This window comes from Schistocerca serialis, chromosome 4, assembly GCF_023864345.2.
Source record: "Schistocerca serialis cubense isolate TAMUIC-IGC-003099 chromosome 4, iqSchSeri2.2, whole genome shotgun sequence".
Lineage (NCBI taxonomy): Eukaryota > Metazoa > Arthropoda > Insecta > Orthoptera > Acrididae > Schistocerca > Schistocerca serialis.
In genome coordinates this window covers 47945777-47967509 of record NC_064641.1, presented here as the reverse complement: position 1 = coordinate 47967509, position 21733 = coordinate 47945777, and positions in this window count along the sequence as shown.

Here is a 21733-nt window from a genome sequence, read left to right as displayed (position 1 = left end):
CACAAACTTAGAAGGTTTCTCAGAGCAGTCAATTTCTATAGACAGCATTTACCAGTACAGCCGAGATGCAGACACCACTGGTGGCTGCTCTAGTGAGCAGAGACACGACAGGCCAGCATCTCCTGAAATGGTCCCCCGAGATGCAAAAAGCTTTTTAACAAGTGAAATCCATCTTGAGGAATGTGATCCTGTTGGCACATCCGGTCCCACGAGTACATTTAATCATAGTTGTTGATGCCAGTCAACAGACAATTGGAGCAGTCCTCCAACAAAATGTGGATGGACTCTGGCAGCCCTTAGGCTTCTTTTCATGCAAACTTACAGCATTGCAAATCAAATGAAGCATGAATGACAGAAGTTACTTATGATATATGAGGGGGTGTGATACTTTCACCCATGCAGAGAAGCCAAAGCATTTACTGTCTCCACTGACCATAAGCCTATCACCTATGCATTTAGCAAGAATAAGTATACCTGCTCCCCATAACACTTTAGGCAGTTGGAATTTACAGTACAATTTACAGCAGACCTGCATCACATTGATTGAGTGGAGAACATCATTGCTGATTTCTTGTCAAGGGTGCAACCCATATTACAAACCACTGATTATGACCAGCCGCCACGGGCTCAAATGCTTGACCTACAACTCAAAAAATACAGGCACAACATCTCTACAGGGCTGCAGTTTAAGCAAATATGACCAGCAGGAATGTGGACTGAGGTTTGGTGAGACACGTCAGAAGGCAAGCCATGCCCATTTGCCCCCACAAAACTGCAAAAATTATTCTTTGGAAGTATTCATGGGCTAGCCCACCCAAATACGAGAACATCACAGTGATGTTCATGACCGAAACTGGACATCGTGGGACCACTGCTGCCATCAGTAGGTTTTCATTATCTCCTTACAGTAGTAGACTGATATACAAGATGCAGTGACACTAACAGGTATATCAGCAGAGACAGTAGCAAGGGGCTTTCTGGCCTTACGGATAGCTAGATTCAGTTGCTCATTGAGTGTCATTACAGACTAGGGACCCCAGTTCGGGTCAACATTATTTCTGGAGTTGTCCAGACTACGCAGATTCTGACAGCAACACACAACCATCTACCATCCAGCCAGTGAGCAGCAGCACCAGACATTGAAGGCTGTGTTCATGTGTCAACAGTTGGGCCTCAGCCTTGCCAGTGGTTCTACTGGGAATGTGAGTTGCCTACGGACCAGATTTAGAAAGTGTCTGTAGTGGAAATGATCTGTGGAGGGACCTTGTGTCTACGAGTTGAGTTCTTCACAGCACAAGAGCTGTTGATGATTGTAGAATTTCCACATGGCTTAACAAGTAAGACCAGACATCTAAACAGGGGATCACGGTATGGAAACTGAAAAATGCTCTTCCATAAGGAGCTTTGTCCATGTTTGCACATCATGCTGAGGACAGATGCCATTCAATCACCATCGCACCCACCTTATTCAGGGCTGTACAGAGTACTGGTGAGGGTGAACATTCATTGCAGACAGATGTACACAACAAGGCACTGATTGTCTCATTGGAAATAGTGAAGCCCACCCACATACTAGCAACCGATAAAGAAATAACAAATAGGAGACAGGAAGAGACACCCCTCAAGGACAGCAGGAAAGTGGACCAGGACATGGAAATGGCACACTGCCATCAAGAGATCGGACACCGCGAGAGAAAGGACAAAGACAACATGTGTGACAGATAGGTCCTCTCAAATGTGTCAGAGGATAACATACGGATACCCATATATCCCAGTAGTTCCACCCTTCCACAGGGGTTCTGTGTTGGAGATGCCACAGTCAATGAATCAAAGTGTTTGGCTTTGGAGGGAGTAAAGTGACACTACTATTACCCTTTGTTTTTTATAACATTTCCATCGTTGTTAAGGATTTATTACTCTCAATTTTATTCTGTTCTCGCAAAGCTGAATAAGGAGCTTCTTCGTTAGCTTTATAGCAGTGCATGTCATTTGCTTAGTATTTATAGCAAATATCATTGTAATATAATCTAACATGGCTTGTTTAGATAATGAAATGTATTGCAAGGAAGGCCAAAGTGCTTAGCTGATGCTGCTGATTGTGGAATTAACCAGACTGTACACATCATTCCATGAAAAGCTGTTATCTAACAGAAAGATGTTGCCCATCACCCTTTGCATAGAAGCTACTTCTCTAAGTCTCCAGCATCCGCGTTTTACCATTATGCATGATTCTGTCAGTAGTCTTCTGATGATTTGTCTGCACTTGCCCTTAAAATATAATTTAGCACTGAACACTCACATATAATTGTTAAAATTCCATCCAGCACAGGATTTTGGCTGGTAGTAATTGGGCAATGTAATGTATATTCTGCCAAAAGTAAAAACTTCTACATCAGTTACAACCTTGAGACAGTGGTTAAGTCAAACCCTGTGCTAGCATCCATGAGAGTCTCTGTAGACAATAAAATTAATAGAGAAGGGCCAGCAAGTAGGTGAAGGATGTTAGGACAGTTCCACTGCAAGATCTTTGGTTGCAAAAGGCAAGAGTCCAGGCTTAAGTCCTGGTCCATCACGCAGTTAAGCTTATCATAAATGACTGAACTATAATGAATTCTGTAAAGGATGGATAGCGCATTTCTTAAAATTATTATTAGATCTTAATATGCACTTGAGTTACGAATATTTCATTCAATCTACGTGTGATTATGGCTATCGAACTTTTAGAATGTGTGCTTCCTTTCAACACTTTCAGTCATTAACAACATAATCTTATTTCTGAGCTTTGACAACAGAATTTATTTCGGAGAAATAAGAAATACCTATAATCAACAGAGAAATTTTCCAAACTTTCTACACAGACAAAAGTTTAAGCAATTAGGCTTGGCAGCAACCCTTTTGTGAATGTTGTCATAAATAACTCATCACAGTTGTCAACCAATGGCATCATTTGATAAACATTACGTTCGAAAATAAAATTACTTGTAGCCTACTACCTATCATTCTGTTATGGAAAGGAGAAAATTATTCAGCCTTGTAAAGATGCATGTGTGTGTGTGTGTGTGTGTGTGTGTGTGTGTGTGTGTGTGTGTGTGTGTGTGTGTGTGTGTGCACTTGAAGCTACATTAAGTTTAATATCAAAGTACTGTAATAATTGATAAATAATTTGTTGTAACTATCTGTTATGAGGCATAATTTTTTTGCGAACCAACCAGCACCTTCCACACAGCATAGAGCAACTGTCAAACTGTGAAAGAGAGATGTCCTACTTATACTACAGACAGATGTTTATCAAACTAGTGAAATGAACAGGGGCCTATTCAGTACTTGATAATGAATAGGATTGTATGCAGAAAATGTGTGTTGGCTTTGAAACAATGTGTTCCAGCTGAGTGAGGGACCATCTTAAACAGTGAAATGTATTACAAACTTTATGTTGGCTTTTCTTTTTGCAGATAATTCGATGTTATCTGTTTGACATTATAGTACTAGTACATTAAATGCATCTGCCTAAGCTTAGATGCTTAATAAATCTTGTGATTTTTTTCCCTTCTCTTCCTTTCACCTAATAATGTGCAACATAACCCAACCAAGATTTATGTGTGTGATTCACAAATGAATAAAAATCAAACTAAAGCTTCATCAGAACTAAACTCCTCCCAAAAACTAAAATTCTTCTAGAAAATTAAAACTTTATAAGAGCTAAAATTATTGATGGGCACTAAACTATTTGTAGAAACAACTATCCTCTTGTAAACTAAAATGTTCTTCAAAAGCAGAATTTTCTTGAAAATTAGAATCTTGTTGAAACTGTTATAACCTTTAATCACTAATAAAGTGCGTGGAGATACAAAAGTAGAAACACTCACGGGTTACATGTTACTAACTCCGTATCTGTCACTCGACTGCCGGGCCGTGACATGCGGCCGGCGCCGTTCATAACCAGGTGGCGCTCCCGCGCTCGGCCGAGCTGCGGAGCGCCTCTATCGCCGTGTTCGCGTACTAACGTAGCGGCACTTTTGAATGTCGTGGCACTGTCACAACACTTTTCCCCCCTTGAAAAAAAACGCTCACTTTCGTGGAGACACGGACAGTGCGGAGACATCCATGGCCTCTTGGGAGGTCCCGAGAAGATCCCGCGGAGAAACACGAGAGTATGGTCGAAAATGTCCAGGACGGAAGCTGGCGCGTGGAACGTGCCTCCTGGACGAGATGATGGGTGAAAACTCCGGAGCAGCATCCATAGGTGTCGTGGACCTGGGGGTGTGCTCCAGCGAGATGGGTCCCGGAGAAGGCGGCGTCGCGACTGGGGCCGGTTCCGGCGTACTCGGAAGCGGTAGCGACGGCGGCGGCAACAACACGCCCGGAAGATCGGCAGCAGCGACAGGACTGGCTTCTCGGACTGGTGGAGACGAAAGAAGGGGCGGTGGTACCGGCGTGGCCACCACTCGTGGGCGCATCTGGTCGTAATGGCGAACAACCATGCCGCCGTCCGTACGTATTTCACAAAGCCGGCGGCCGCGAAGAGCCTGGACCACCCCTGGAATCCATTTAGGGCGAGATCCATACCCCCGTGCCCACACGTCGGCGCCCACCGGGTATTTTCCCGCACTAGGGGACACAGTACAAGGCCTGACAGGGTGAAGCAGATGCAGTAAGGTGCGCGGTTGGCGGCCATGCAAGAGTTCAGCAGGGCTGCGATCACCCAGAGGCGTGAAGCGATAAGAACTCAGAAATTGCAACAGAGCGTCATCTGTGGAAAAATCACTAAGGAATTTTTTCATTTGGCTTTTGAAAGTGCGGACAAGGTGCTCGACCTCCCCATTCGATTGCGGATGGAAGGGCGGTGCTGTAACATGATGAATCCCTTGTCCAGTACAAAAATCACGGAAGGCCTGCGAAGAGAACTGAGGGCCATTGTCCGTGACAATCGTGGATGGAAGACCTTCTAGCGCAAAGATTTTTGACAAAGCCAGCGTCGTCGCCGCAGTGGTGGGCGACGGACAGCGAACAACAAACGGAAACTTCGAGAAGGCGTCAATCAACAGTAGCCAATAAGTGCCGAGGAAGGGGCCGGCAAAATCAGCGTGCACCCGTTCCCATGGCTGCGCCGGATCAGGCCACGGAGAGGGCAGAGTACGAGGCGCAGCCAGTTGTTGAACACACTGAGCACACGCAGCGACCATGTGGGCAATGTCCGAATCGATACCGGGCCAATAAACGTGCCTGTGGGCCAGGGACTTAGTCCGAGAAATCCCCCAATGGCCCTCATGCAATAGTTTGAGAACAGCTTTGCGAAGAGAGGCGGGCACCACAACCCGTGGAGATGCGCCATCCGTGGCCAGAAGAACAACACCCTCACGAACAGACAGACGAAGGCGCAAGGCATGGTAGTTGCGAAGGGGATCCGACGCCCGGCCCTTGGTCCTGTCCGGCCAACCCCGCTGAACAAAACCAATCACCTGACGCAGGACCGGATCCCGCGCAGTAGCCGACGCGACCTGCGAACCTGTAAGTGGAAAACCCTCGACCGCACGACGTTCTTCCTCATCAATGTGGAAACAGAGGAGTTCATCGCGATCGAAAACCGGGTCGGGGCCCATCGGCAAACGCGACAACGCGTCAGCGTTGGCGTGCTGGGCCGTGGGGCGATAGTGAATCTCATAGTGAAAACGAGACAAGTATAAGGCCCAACGTTGCAGGCGGTGAGCTGCCTTATCCGGAAGCGACGCCGAGGGGCTGAACAGAGAGACCAGCGGCTTGTGGTCGGTGATGAGGTGAAACTTAGAACCATACAAAAAAACGCTGAACTTTTTCAGAGCATAAACGATAGCGAGCGCCTCCTTTTCTATTTGAGAGTAACGCCGTTGGGCATCGTTGAGGGTCTTGGAAGCGTAGGCGATGGGTCGTTCCGACCCATCCTCATACCGATGGGCGAGAACAGCCCCTAGGCCATACTGTGACGCGTCAGTCGCCAGAACCAAGTGCTGACCCGGACGGAATGTGGCAAGACAAGGCGCCGACTGCAAATGAGCCTTCAGGCGGACAAAAGCCTGCTCACACTCGGCGGACCAACAGAAAGGAACGTTTTTGCGTAACAGCTGATGCAGAGGATGAGCCACCGCCGCCGCGGAGGGAATGAATTTGTGATAATAAGCAACCTTGCCTAGAAACGCCTGAAGTTCTTTGACCGTAGACGGCCGTGGTAGAGCGGTAATGGCCGCAACGTGCTGTCGTAGAGGACGTATACCCTCACGGGACAAGTGGAAACCAAGATACACAATGGAGGGTTGGAAGAACTGAGACTTTTCCAGATTGCACTTCAACCCTGCTGAATGCAGAACCCGAAACAGTGAACGCAAATTGCGAAGGTGCTCCTCAGTGGAGGCCCCCGTGACAACAATGTCATCCAGGTAGTTGATGCAGCCGGGAACGGAAGCCGTGAGCTGTTCCAAAAACCGCTGAAAAATGGCCGGCGCGCTAGCGACGCCAAATGGTAACCGCTGGTACTGATACAACCCACAAGGAGTGTTGATGACGAGAAATTCCTTGGAAGATGCATCCAGCGGCAACTGATGGTACGCCTCCGATAAGTCAAGTTTGGAAAAGAACTGGCCCCCAGCGAGCTTGGTAAATAACTCCTCAGGACGGGGAAGAGGATAAGTGTCAATGAGGCTTTGAGCATTGACAGTGGCTTTAAAATCACCACACAATCGCAGACTCCCGTTTGGTTTAGAAACCACCACGACGGGCGATGCCCATTCGCTGGAGGTAACAGGAAGGAGAATCCCCGAAGCTGTTAACCTGTCTATCTCAGCTTTGACAGGCGCACGCAACGCCATCGGAATAGGGCGTGCCCGGAAAAACTTAGGGCGAGCCGTAGGTTTAAGAGTAATGTGGGCTTCAAAATCCTTGGCCCGACCCAGACCCGCAGAGAACACGGACGAGAATTCAGAACACAAGCCATCCAGCTGTCGATACGGAATGTCCTCAGATATGAGGTGCACATCATCATCAATGGAAAACCCGAACAACTGGAAAGCATCATAACCGAACAGGTTTTCAGTGCCTGCATGATCCACCACATAAAACGTGAGGGGCCGAACAACAGACTTGTAGGCGGTGGAAGCATCAAACTGGCCAACGATAGGAATTTTCTGCTTATTATAAGTTCGTAGATTTCGCGTAACTGGAGACAAGGAAGGGGAGCCTAACTCCAAATACGTGCGAGAATTAAGGAGAGTTACTGCAGAGCCAGTGTCCACTTGCATGCGAATGTCTTTATCCAGAACACGAACAGTAACAAACAACTTATTCGTTTGAGAAAGCACACAGTTAACATCCATGTCCGATGCCTCGTCCTCGTCGACAGGAACTTTAGGGGACTGACACACAGAAGCAATGTGGCCTTTTTTCCTACATGAATTACACGTGGCCCAACGTTTTGGACACGCGGCTCTGTCATGCTGTACGAAACAACGTGGACAAGAAGGAAGGGCGGAACGAGCCTGCTTCTGTGGTTGCTGTTTTCGCTGCGAGCGTGGCGGCCCAACGCGACGTCGTTGACGCAAGTGCACTGCCGCCACATCGTCGTTTTCCTGTGAAACAGGCACATTGTCTGCGTCGAAAGTGGTGTGTACAGCGCCTACATCACACCACGCGTCTATTTGCGCACCAGCAGCGTGAGACACTTCAAACGATTGAGCGATGCTGAGAACTTCCGACAACGACGGGTTTGGCAATTGTAAGGCACGTTGCTGAACTTCTTTATCCGGAGCAAGCCGTAAAATAGCGTCCCGAACCATTGAATCAGCGTAAGACTCATGATGAGTGTCCGTGACAAACTGACATTTCCGACTCAGACCGTGTAGTTCCGCCGCCCAAGCCCGGTAAGATTGATGGGGCTGTTTACGACACCGGTAGAAAGCCACGCGGGCGGCAACGACATGGGTGTTTTTTCGGTAATAATTAGACAATAAGTCACACATTTCTTGGAAGGACAGAGAGGCAGGTTCCCGCAGAGGGGCTAACTGAGATAACAGCTGATAGATCTGTGGGGAAATCCAAGATAGAAATAACGACTTACACATAGGAGCGTCGACAACACCGAAAGCCAAGAAGTGTTGCCGCAAACGCTTCTCATAATCCTCCCAGTCTTCAGTGGCCTCATCGTAAGGAGGAAACGGAGGCGGAGAAGAGGAAGACAGACGATGAGTAAGCGACGTCGACAACGCCTGTTTAGCAGCCGTCAGCTGTGTTTGTTGCACCTGAATAGCAGCCGTCAGCTGTGTTTGTTGTTCAATAAGCGCTTGCATAAGCTGTTCCATGTCTGCCCCGACACGAACACACAAGTCCACAACGCAGGGGAAAAAAAAATATCCGACCTCGTCGCCAAAAAGTGTTATAACCTTTAATCACTAATAAAGTGCGTGGAGATACAAAAGTAGAAACACTCGCGGGTTACATGTTACTAACTCCGTATCTGTCACTCGACTGCCGGGCCGTGACATGCGGCCAGCGCCGTTCATAACCAGGTGGCACTCCCGCGCTCGGCCGAGCTGCGGAGCGCCTCTATCGCCGTGTTCGCGTACTAACGTAGCGGCACTTTTGAATGTCGTGGCACTGTCACAACAGAAACAATAAAATCATCTTCACAATTAAACTCTTATTTGGGATTAATCTTCCAAAAAACTGTCTTATTGGGAAGTAAAATACTCCCGAAAACTAAAAAACTTTTGCAAACTACAAAAATTCTTGAAAACTAAAAAGTCTCGGAAAACTAAAAATCCTCTTGAAACTATAAATATCCTTTGAGCTAAAAAAAACAAATTTGGCTCCGTTTGTGTAGATGAGTCCTTATTGTGGTGCGGTCAGTGAATCTTGAAGAAATTTTGCAATATTCTCCCTTAGTTCCGACAACACTTATTTCGCGCTACCTACTTCTGTTGAGAAAATAATATGGGCACTCTCCCACGTTTTGTTTCTTCATGCGCAGGGTGTAGGTTACAGAATGATCGGGAACCCATGATACTGATTTTTCACAACAAGGAAAATCTCCGGTATCAAAGCGACGTCTGGCAGTACGGCATTAAGTGCTGGCTATACCCAGTTTCAGGTCTGAAGCGGTTGTTAGCAGGTAAATGAGTGTCACATTGAGGTGATTATTTGGTTCTTGTCCAAATATGGGGACGTAGGTAAATGGATTTTGAAGTCCCTCATGTTCATAATGACGGATTCCGTCCTCAAATCAAACCAGTCAATGCTGCATACATACAACTGGAGAATCTCTAAATGTGCATTCACGCAAGTATTCTTCCAGTTCCATGTGGGTAGTGAGATTATTTAGGGCTGTTATCGAAGAATATCTGCTAACTTGCTATTAATGTTTGATGTGTATGCCCAAAATGCTTCCTCTTGTACATAGGCCCACTCTGAGAAATACCTGTATTGACGTTGCTCTGGAAGATTATTATGATACTGTCAATGGAGAGGTACATAATCTGTGACTGTGTCATGAGAAACACCTCACCTGTTGCGTTATGAACAGTCCCCCCTTGCCGCGAGAATGTCATGTTCTTGCTGAAGGAATATGTTATGCAGTGGTCCACTGGGTCATATAGGCCAATGCCCTCTTTGTAAAATGGCATTATTGTTACTATGAAGGGTACCGTAAAGATCCTGTGCATACAGATACACCAAGCAACTGCTGCAAGTATATTACGTGCTATTAATTTAGGGCGGTGGGTAGATCTTGTTGTAATTTCGCAAAGCTAATCATTAAAGAAAATGGTCTCCGTATCCTGCCCACTATCCTCATTTTGTCATTCCTGATCACTGCCAGAAACAGACTGTTCCATCCTTTCACTTGATTAACCACAGAGTTTGCGAATGTACACTGATTTTTAACCCTGGCTGCTTTCTTTCAGCCAGTCGACGCAACCGCTGGGTGATGATATCGCTGGGTTTCTGTTTAGTGTTATTACCTTTGATTTTTCATATTAAATCGCCTTCCTCTTTCTTGGGCTCCTTCTTAATGCCTGATAAGTCTCGCACTTTCTTACTAATTACACTCACATCGTCCGTACGAGTGGCATTCACAAATCTAAAAAGACAGTCTCTACCGTGAGACAGAGTATAGCTTATCCCAGATGTTACTCATGCCATACATTGATCAAGCAGTAAGGGAAACCGAAAAGAAATATAGGTAGGAAATTAAAATTCAGGGAGAAGAATTTAAAACGTCGAGACTTGCTGAAGACAGTGTAACTTTGTAAGAGACGGCGAAAGACTGGAAAGATCTTTCGAATGGAATGGATGGTGTCTTGAAAACAGCTTATAAGATGAAAATAAACAAAAGTAAAACAAGAGTACCGCAGTTCGGGTTATGCTGTGGGTGTTAGATTGCGGAATGAGGCAAATGAGTAGTACATGAGTTTTCATATTTGGATAGCACAATAATTGACAATGCCTGCAGCAGAGAGAATATAAAATGCAAACTCGCAGAACCAAGAAAAGAATTATTGGCAAAGAGAAATTTGTTAACATTAAATATAAATATAAATATAAATGTTAGGATATCTTTTCTGAACGTGCTTGTAGCCTTGTACAGAAATGAAACGGGGTCGACAGGTAACTCATGTAAGAAGAGAACAGAAGATTTTTTGTGGTGTTAGAGAACAATGCTAAAGATTAAATGGATATATCAGATTAATAATGAGAAGGTACAGAATCCACCTGAGAAGAAAACACGTTTGTAGCACAATTTGACAAAAAGAAGGGATGGCTGGTTGGCTGACTGGTTGATTACGGAAGGATGGGGAAGGAAGTAAGCCATGCCCTTTCAAAGGGACCACTCCAGCATTTGCCAGAAGAGATTTAGGGAAATAACGGAAACCTAATTCAGGTTGGCCGGACGTAGGTTTGAACCGTCGCCCTCCCGAATGCGAGTCGAGTGAGCTAACCATGGCGCCACCTCTCTACGTAAAAGAAGGGGTGGTTGATTCGACATGAACCTGAGATGTCAAAGAATAGTTAATTTGGTACTGAAGGGAAGTGTGGGTAATAACAATTGTAGTGGGGGATCAAGGCTTGACTACAGTTAGCAGGTTCAAATGGATGTAGGTTGCAGTATTAGTGCAGAGATGAAAGGTTGCCTCAGGATTCCACCGGGGGCCGAACCGCACAGTAACCCTGCAAGAGTGGTTCGGTGTGGGGCGGCGGAGGGGTGAGGTGGTCTGCAGTAGTCGTCGTGGGGTTGTGGACCACTGCGGCTGCGGCAGGGACGGAGCCCCTCTGTCGTTTCTAGGCCCCTGGTTAAAGTACAATACAATGTAACACCATCCAGTCAGCTTAACTAACGTTTTAGGTAGATAAAGCATAGCTGCATCCACCACTGTAGTTAGTTTCTCATTAAAATTTTTACTTTGCGCGTAAAAATTAAAAAAAGTCTCTAACGGGTTTTGTGGACGTTCCCCACTGTGCAGTTTTGCTCATTCGATTTTGAGGAAAGTGGCATATAAAAAAGTTTGATTATTTCACACGTTATAGTCTGATACCACAGCTTGGTAATTAACTGCCTCTCTTTTTAATAATTCTTGTAGTTAGCTTGATATTTCAAAATTAAGTAAGTATGGCAACATATTTCGAGAAGTTTTTAATGAATGTACGTCTTCGAAGCAAATCTGAATGTTTACCAGAAGGACAGGCTCCATGGGAAAGAAGTGGCGTATTTACAACAATTGACAAAAATCTTAAATCAAGTGAGATATAAACAGTCTGCAAGCGAAATGGATTGGATACTAAAACCAATCACAAATGGGATAAAAGTTGTAGCTGGATCGTTCTGTCGACTACCACAATCATCTGCAGAAGTGAATTGTAACTGCTTTCCGTAGTAATTGGAAATTTGTGGTAAGGACTATGGGACGAAACTGCTGAGGTCATCGGTCCCTAGGCTTACACTCTTAATTAAACTAATGTAAACTAACTTACGCAGAGGACAACACACACCCTCATGCCCGAGGGAGGACTCGAACCTCCGACGGGAGGAGCCGCTCAAACCGTGACAAGATGCCTTAGACCTCATGGCTAGCCCACACGGCTTTTCGTAGTACATACACTATGTGAAGAAAAGTATCAGGACACCTGGCTGAAAACGACTTACAAGTTCGTGGCGCCCCCCATCGGTAATGCTGGAAATCAATATGGTGTTTGCCCACCCTTAGCCCCGTTGTCAGCTTCAATTCTAGCACTCATATATTCAATCAGGTGCTGGAAGGTTTCTTGGGAAATGGCAGCCCATTCTTCACTGCTGCACTGAGGAGAGGAATCGATGTAGGTCGGTGAGGCCTGGCACGAAGTCGGCGTTCCAAAACATCCCTAAGGTGTTCTATAGGATTAAGGTCAGGACTCTGTGCAGGACGTTATTGTCGTGTAACCACTCCGCCACAGGCCGTGCGTTATGAACAGGTGCTTGATCGTGTTGAAAGATACAATCGACATCCCCACATTGCTCTTCAACAGTGGGAAGCAAGAAGGTGCTTAAAACATCAATGTAGACGTGCTGTGACAGTGCCACGCAAAACAACAAGGGATGCAAGTCCCCTCCATGAAAAACACGGCCATACCATATCACCACCGCCTCTGAATTTTACTGTTGGCATAACACACAATGGCAGATGACGTTCACCGGGCATTCGCCATACCCACACCCTACCATCGAATCACCACATTGTGTACCGTGATTCGTCATTCCACACAACGTTTTTCCACTGTTCAGTCGTCCAATGTTACGCTCCTTGCACCAAGCGAGGCTTCGTTTGGCGTTTGCCGGCGTGATGTGTGGCTTGAGAGTAGCCGCTCGACCAAGGAATGCAAGTTTACTCACCTCCCGCCTAACTGTCGTAGTATTTGCAGTCGATCCTGATGCAGTTTGGAATTCCTATTTGATGGTCTCGGAAGTTGTCTGCCTGTTACACATTACGACCCTCTTCAACTGCCGGCGATCTCTGTCAGTCAACAGACGAGGTCGGCCAGTATGCTTGTGCGCTGTACGTATCCCTTCACGTTTCCATTTCACTGTCACATCGGAAATAGTGGACCCAGGGATGTTTAGGGATCTGGAAATCTCGCGTACAGACGTATGACACAAGTGACATCCAATCACTTGACCACATTCGAAGTCTGAATTCCGAGGAGCGCTCCATTCTGCTCGCTCACGATGTCTAATGACTAGTGAGGTCTCTGATATGGAGTACCTGGCAGTAGGTGGCAGCACAATGCACCTAATATGAAAAACTTATGTATTTGGTGGTGTCCGGATACCTTTGGTCGCATAGTGTACATATACAAGTCCTGCGATTATTGTTGGAGATTCTGATAATCCCCGAGTTGGTTGGGTATCGTAGAATTTCACTAGTGGCGGATGACAGAGTTTCCTGCGAGATAGTTACACAAGCTTGACCTAGAGGAGGTAGTTGGATGTCCTACCCACTACAGGAATATACTCGACATTCTGACAACAAACAGACCAGACATGTTTGAGGTCGTTCCCATACAGACAGAGGACTGTAAACCACAATTTATTTGTAGTATCAATGACACCAAGGTACAGGTCGCTAGAGAAAATATCGTAAAAGTCGTTATTTTTCAGTAAAATGGATAAGGAGGAGATTATCTCATTTCGCAGACAAGAGCCTAAGTTCAGACGAATAATAGCGCAAGCTCAAGAAAAATGTGTGTCTAGCAGAACGTTATGAATGGAGGTATACGTAGGCAATATAAGGAAGCTTCTTTAGAAACGACGCTTTCTGTACTGTACATGGGGTGGACAACAATAGAGAAACACCAAAAAGACTACACCTAATACGGTGTAGGAAAACCGTTGGCATCCAAAACACTTTCGAGTCGACTCGGAATGGGTAAATACATGTCCTACATGGCTTTCACGGGAATGTTATTCCATTCTTCCTGCAAGACAGTGACAAGTTCAGGCAATGATGATGGTGGTGGGTAACGAATATACACCCTTCTCTCCAAAGCAGACCACAAAGGTTCAATAATAATGCAGTCGCGTGACTGTGGTAACCAGGGGAGATGTAATAATTCATCCTCGTTCTCACAAAACTAGCCGTCTTAGTACACAGCGCCACTATTGAGGAACAAACATTGTACCACAGGATGGACCGGATCACCCAGATGGTCGCACGGTCCTTGGCAGTAATGCGAGATTGCAGCGTAACCGCAGATCTGGAATACCACAATATGGCTGTCCAGATCGTCAGCGAAACCCTGCCATATTTTATTCTTGGGACCAAAAGTTGGAAACAATGTGAAGCAAAAGTCGTCCGATCGAATGTCTGTCTTCCATTGTTCCACAGCCCAGGTCTTGCTGCTGCGGGCATTTCCACCACTGATGTATGGTTCTGGAATCCAAGTTCATCCTGCAGTTCCCTGCTTACGGAGCTCCCTTCGTGTTGTTTTGGTGCGACATTCTATTCTGGGCCGGCCGCGGTGGTCTCGCGGTTCTAGGCGCGCAGTCCGGAACCGTGCGACTGCTACGGTCGCAGGTTCGAATCCTGCCTCGGGCATGGATGTGTGTGATGCCCTTAGGTTAGTTAGGTTTAAGTAGTTCTAAGTTCTAGGGGACTGATGACCACAGCTGTTAAGTCCCATAGTGCTCAGAGCCATTTGAACCTTTGAATTCTATTCTGCAGTGACTTTTGCACCTGCCGTCTTGTTAGCCTTCGTCATAAGTAGACCACGGATTTTTAGGTCGTAAAAAAGTGTATTTTAGGCAGCTAAAATAGGCTCCTTCAGTAGTTCATTTAAGCTATATAAAACCTAAAATAGGCTCTAATTAAAACGATGTAGAGAAAATAAAAATAAATTAAAATACGCAGTGTTGACAGTATGAACATCTTATTAATGGTCGTCTCTTCTGAGCAAGCGAATGGAATCGACCGGTGCTTCAGATGAAAACATCTCACTGCTGGCAAATTATTTTTCGACCCGTAAAATTCACGAAACAGAGTAGTTTGATAGGACTGCCTGTAGACAACAGCGGGAAATTCGCGAAGGGCAGTAATTTGGCTATAGAGGGCGTCTACGATTAACATTGTGATTTTTTAGCCGGCCGCGGTGGTCTTGCGGTTCTAGGCGCTGCAGTCCGGAACCGCGGGACTGCTACGGTCGCAGGTTCGAATCCTGCCTCGGGCATGGATGTGTGTGATGTCCTTAGGTTAGTTAGGTTTAAGTAATTCTAAGTTCTAGGGGACTGATGACCTAAGATGTTAAGTCCCATAGTGCTCAGAGCCATTTGAACCTTTTTTTATGATTTTTTAATCCGTGCTAAGCTTAAGGCTTATGAAACGGTTTCTTTGCGAAAACACACAGCTGGCCAGAATCCTACGAACGAAATATTTTCAAGTATAACATTTAGTACTCCCACGTTCGATTCTAATGTGTAACTCAAATCTTTGACCGGTTCCCATTCGCTCACCGAAGTTAAGCGCTGTCGCGCTCGGCGCGTACTTGGATGGATGACCATTCAACCATGCCGAGTGCTGTTGGTAGTGAGGCAAGCAAAGGAATTGTAAACAGTCTCTAACGACCTTCGCCTTCGACGAGACGTAAAGCCCTAAGTTTACTTCCTTTTTCTAATCTTTGAAAACACAAGAACTCTATGTCAGATTAACGAAATAGGTACTTTTTAGGATTTTGATGCAAAAATAGGCAAAATTAGGCGTCAACATCGAAATACGCAATTTTAGGTCCTATAGAACTAACGGTATTCAGTTTAGTTAGTCATGAAACGCGTAAGTACCAACTTATATGCAAATTGGAGCTCTGGAAAAAAAGTAGGTTTTAACCTAAAGATCCATGATCTATTTTTTACATATGAATAATAAAACACCTATAAAGAGTATTTGGTATTAACAGGGATAGCGATATAAAAAAATAAAAAAAAGACCGAAGTGGTAGGCAAATACGAAGCATGAGCGCATATCAACTAGCCACGTTGCTGCACGCTGGGCAGAAAATATTTTTTTCTATCTGTCGTATAGTGTGGAGAAACTTGGAACCACTGTCTTATATGATGAAATAGGCACTTTTTAGGATATTAAAGCCGAAATAGGCAAAAATAGGCACTAACGTCGAAATAGACTTTTTTAGGTCCTATAGAATTAACGCTATTAAGTGTAAATAGTCATGAAACGCATAAGTACAAATTTTTACGCAAATAGGTACTCAGGAACAAAATAGGTTATTACCTAAAATCCGCGGTCTAGTCATAACCCTCTTCAATGTCCGTCTGTCGCGATTACGCAACACTCATTTACTCACGTTGTAACTTGCCGCGTTGGGTAGCTGCGTGGTCTTGGGCACCTTGTCACGGTCCCCCCCCCCCCTCCCCCCTCCCCAGCCGTCTCGGAGATTCGAGTCCTCCCTCGGGCATGGGTGTGTGTCTTGTCCTTAGCGTAAGTTACTTTAAGTTAGCTTGAGTAGGTTAGGGACCGATGACCTCATCAGTTTGGCCCCACAAGACCTTACCACAAATTTCCAGAAAATTTCGTTGTTTTTCCGCGTACTCTGTATGCAGATAACCCTTCGATGTGGTGCCTTTTGAAACACCAAACCCTTCCGCTACGTTGGTTACAGAAGCACCCATCACAGGAGCGCCAACAATTCGCCCAAGTTGGAAGTCACATAGCTTTGTAATACCGCAATCACAATTACACAGAACACAGTAGGAATTGCAACCTACATCCTCAATTACTTGCTGGATGTATTCCAACCTCTGTCTTCCCCTCAGTTTTGACCCTCTACAGCTCCCTCTAGTAACATGGAAGTTATTCCCTAATGTCTTAACAGATGTCCTATCATCTTGTCCTTTCTCCTTGTCAGTGTTTTCCATATATTCCTTTATTCTCCAGTTCTGCGGCGAACCTCATCATTTCTTATCTTATGAGCCCACCTTATTTTCATCATTCTTCCATAGCACCATATCTCAGACGCTCTGATTCTTTTGTGTTCCAATTTGTGTGTCTTTCTTGCACCGTCCATCATGGGTTATTTTGCTACCTAGATAGGGGAATTCTTTACTTTCGTCTACTTCACAATCCACGGTTCCGATGCTAAGTTTCTCGCTATTCTCATTTCTCCTACTTCTCATTACTTTTGTCTTTCTTCGATTTACTCTCAATCCATATTCTGTTCCCATTACACTGTTCATTCCTTTCAACGGGTCCTGTATCCATTTCCACTTTCACTGAGGATAGCAATGTCATCAACGAATGTTGTCATTTATATCCTTCTACATTCATATTTTAATCCTGCAATTGAATTTTCTTTTATTTTCTTCATTGCTTCTTCGATGGAGATTGAACAATAGGAGGCAAAGACTACATCTCTCTCTTACACCCTTTCTAATCTGAACATTTAGTTCTTGGTCTGCCAGTCTTATATTCCCTCTTGGTTCTTGTACATATTGTATATTGTCTATCTTTCCATATAGCTTACCCATACTTTTATCAGAATTTCACACATCTTGCATCATTTGACACTGTGAAACGCTTTCTCCAAGTAGACAAATCCTATGAACATGTCTTGATTTTTCTTCAGTCTTGCTTCCACTATCAACCTCAATGTCAGAGCTGGCTCCGTGGTGCCTTTACCTTTCCTACAACCAAACTGATCATCATCTAACATTTTCTCAGTTTTCGTTTCCATTCTGTTGTATATTGTTCTTGTCAGTAACTTGGATGCATGAGCTGTTAAGCTGATTGTGCAACAATTTTCGCACATGTCGGCTCTTGCAATCATCGGATTTGTGTGGATGATGTTTTTCCGAAAGTCTTATACTTTCTACACCCCACTGAGAATAATCGTTATGTTGCCACTTTCCCCAATGGTGTTAGAAATTCCGATGGAACGTTACCTATCCCTACCGCTTTATTCGATCTTAAGTCTTCCAAAGCTCTTTTAAATTCTGATTCTCATACTGGATCCCCTATCTCTTCTATATCAACTCCTGTTTCTTCTTCTATCATGTAGTCAGACAATTCTTCCCACTCATAGAAGAAGCGCTCTATCCTCTTCATCTGACAGTGGAGTTCACATTGCACTCTTAATGTCAGAGCCCTTGCTTTTAATTTCACCGACGGTTGTTTTGACTTTTCTATATCCTGAGTCAGTCCTTCCGACAATCATTTCTTTCTCTGGTTCTTCACATTACTGATGCAGTAGCCGACAATAAAGAAAGGGCAGTCCCGAGTTAGAAAATGAATAAGCGTCGTAACGATGTGTAGCATGCGGATGGACGTACAAAATCTGTGGTCAGGTGTTGGACCAAGCGACGCACGTGTGCGGAAGCAGTCGCTTCAAACTTGTTGACTAATGCCAACTGCGACCTGGTTCCGGACACAGGTCAAGGTCCAAGTAGCGATCGGACAGCCTTTGATTACTGCTTGTGGACCGAGCTCCGTAGAAGGAGCTACCGCGGGCAGCTAACGTTTAACTCTTGCCTTGAACTACTTGCGAGTATTAGCCGGCTGGAAATCGAGTTTGGGATAGGACTAACAGCATCGCTAATTCACTGTAATATTAGAAGAGGCAGTATCGACCAATCATCTATTTCTTCGCGAAACTTCCTGCTTAGCAGCTTAGGTACAGTATCTCTGACGTGTCTTACCAGAGTGGCGATTTGTCTGGAAAACTTGGAGAATTTGGTTTGCTAAGGGAAACTGAACCCACTAAAAAATTCCGGAAAACTTCAGGGACTTCTATAAGATTCAGGGAATTCTGAAGAACTGAGGGAGGAATTAAGCTATTCGTTAACGGACAGAAACGTTCACAGTAATTTTGTTACAAATCAGTCTTACATTGTGCGTCGGAAACAATCGTTGTGGAATCGCGCAACGAAAGGTGAAGAAGGGCTCTGAAATGGTTCTTGGGCTCCTCGTCAGTTACGCGTTCCATAATGGTAAGAGTGATGCATCGTAACGTGCATGTGAGACATTGTGAATTCGTCACAGCACAGCACAGCACTGAATATTCAGACTTCAGTTCTTTTTCATTAATTTCGTTGCAGATTGGTACTTTGCCGACTTTCTTGCAGTGTTAGGCTTGATAATGGTAATAGCCCGAACAGCGTCCCGTTTGAAACATGGTGCGTTATTAATATCAAAGTCCATTGGCATTGACATTAAAGTGACAACAGTTCCAAGTGTGTTCCTCCTACGATTTCTCTTATGCTTAAGGCTATAGCACAATGACATGGTGTGACAGAATGGTGACAGACGAAGCTTACAGTATTGTCGACAAAAAGATAAATCCAAGCTGAACTAGAAATGATAATTACTGACGTGACAATTGAAAACGAATACTGTGCGACACTGGAAAGTAGTAAGTAAAATTTGCCCTCATATACAACAAAAAGTGGATTGGAATTTCGACCTAGGAAAATCTGAAAATCTTAGGGAAATCTTATGAAAAAAAGTCACCACACAAATTACAGCGTTAATGAGCTTGCGTGCATCTGATAGGAACATTCCAATTTGATTCTTTTAGAGAAGGAGAAGCAATCCAGATGGAGCTATCTCATTTTTCACGTGTTTCGGTACTGTTTTTGTGACTTATCAGTAAACCCCAGACGCTTTAAAGAATCCAGTTCCTGTGTATAAAACAGCAAGAAACTTCTGATTACGTTACAAATGAGTGAAAGTGTTAAATATGTGACGTTAAACACGCAACGAGAAAAAGTTTATAAACGATTTGAAATTATATTTAAAGCTCGTTGATAATCGCTAAGTGCTCTCACTATTGAACGCTGGATGATGTGGCGTTCGCTGTGTTATTCAGTGGTTTGGTATTTAATCAATCTGTAAATGAAAATGATAATCATATTTCATTACAGTGAGTAATTACTAAATAATTTTTCTCCCGGTTAAAGATTTGGTCAAGTTGCTAAAGAACTCCAAGTTAACGTTGTGTTAAAGTGTTGTCTGTAAGTTGTGTGTCACTAAATCTCAGTTCATACAACAGATTCTATACAACTATTGATTATGATGGAAACAGTTATCTTCAGCAAAATGATCATTAAAACCACCGAATATCAGCCGCGCCCAACACTGACGTATGTTACTTGAAACAATATTTTTCGCATCTCGTGCGTAATTAATTTCGGCTCCATACATCAGCAAGAAAAGTTTGTTATATGGATCGTGCTATGAGCACTATTTTTAATGAACCAATCTGATTCGAATTATTTTCATTAAAATGAGTTCGGGACTAACGGTGCACATTTATTTTTACACATTTTTATTACCTTCGGCATTTATGTCTGAAGAGTTGCGTAATTTGAATTTGCCGCTGATATAATTGTTAAGATGGCGGCAGACAATTGATAGAGACTTTCTATTGTTAGAGCAAATAGGATAAGTATTTGAAATGCTTATTAAACTTTGGTTTCATATTGTGGACTATTTATACTAATTTTCATCAAGCAAACCTTTGAAACACAGATAAAAATGCGATACAAATCGCTATCGTCAGTGGCTGCGCTACTTGCACCGGAAATAAATAATTAACACAGATAATGCTTATTGAGAGAGAAATTAAAGTTACAAATAATAATTCACTCATAATAATGAACTCTATTCTCAAGTAATAATTAACAAATAATTACAATTTCTTAACAGACCTCAGTTTGATATGCGTCTTGCGTCCGCAACCTACAAAAGCCAACCAACAAAAGGTAAAAACAAAGGAGGATAAACGCAGATCATAAAAGGAATTTACAATTATCATTGTCTTTGTATGATACACATCGATATGTCCAATTAGATCATAAAATATTATATAAATAATTAACATTTATTTCACTCTTTTCTCATATGTCGGATAGATAATGTTTATAGCTGTTAGAGGCATAATTTCCTCTCGTCGCACTGTAGCTAAAATTTATCTCGTGGATGTTACAATGAGCAAAATGGGGGTAATTCGAGCTCCGTTTTAAGGAAAAGGCGGTCTTCCACGCGTCTCAATATTTATGACGTCTTATCTCCAGAGCTGCGTGTCGTGCAATGATATAATTTTGTAAATACATTCAGTGGTCAGTGTGGATACTGTTGCAAAAAGTGATGCGAAGAGAGTTAGTAATAAAGAAGTAATAAATTAAAATGTGATGTCTGGTGCTGAGCAGGCCGGGGTGGCCGTGCGGTTCTAGGCGTTCCAGTCTGGAACCGAGGGACCGCTATGGTCGCAGATTCGAATACTGCCTCGGGCATGGATGTATGTGATGTCCTTAGGTTAGTTAGGTTTATTTAGTTCTAAGTTCTAGGCGACTGATGACCTCAGAAGTTAAGTCGCATAGTGCTCAGAGCCAATAGGCAATCTGATGCTGAAGTTTACTGTATGAACAGCGAAAATGTGGCAACCATGTATGGAAGTGAAACATGGACGATAAATAGTTTGGACAAGAAGAGATTAGAAGCTTTCGAAATGTGGTGCTACAGAAGAATGCTGAAGATTAGATGGGTAGATCACATAACTAATGAGGAGGTATTGAATAGAATTGGGGAGAAGAGGAGTTTGTGGCACAACTTGACTAGAAGAAGGGATCGGTTGGTAGGACATGTTCTGAGGCATCAAGGGATCACCAATTTAGTATTGGAGGGTAGCGTGGAGGGTAAGAATCGTAGAGGGAGGCCAAGAGATGAATACAGTAAGCAGATTC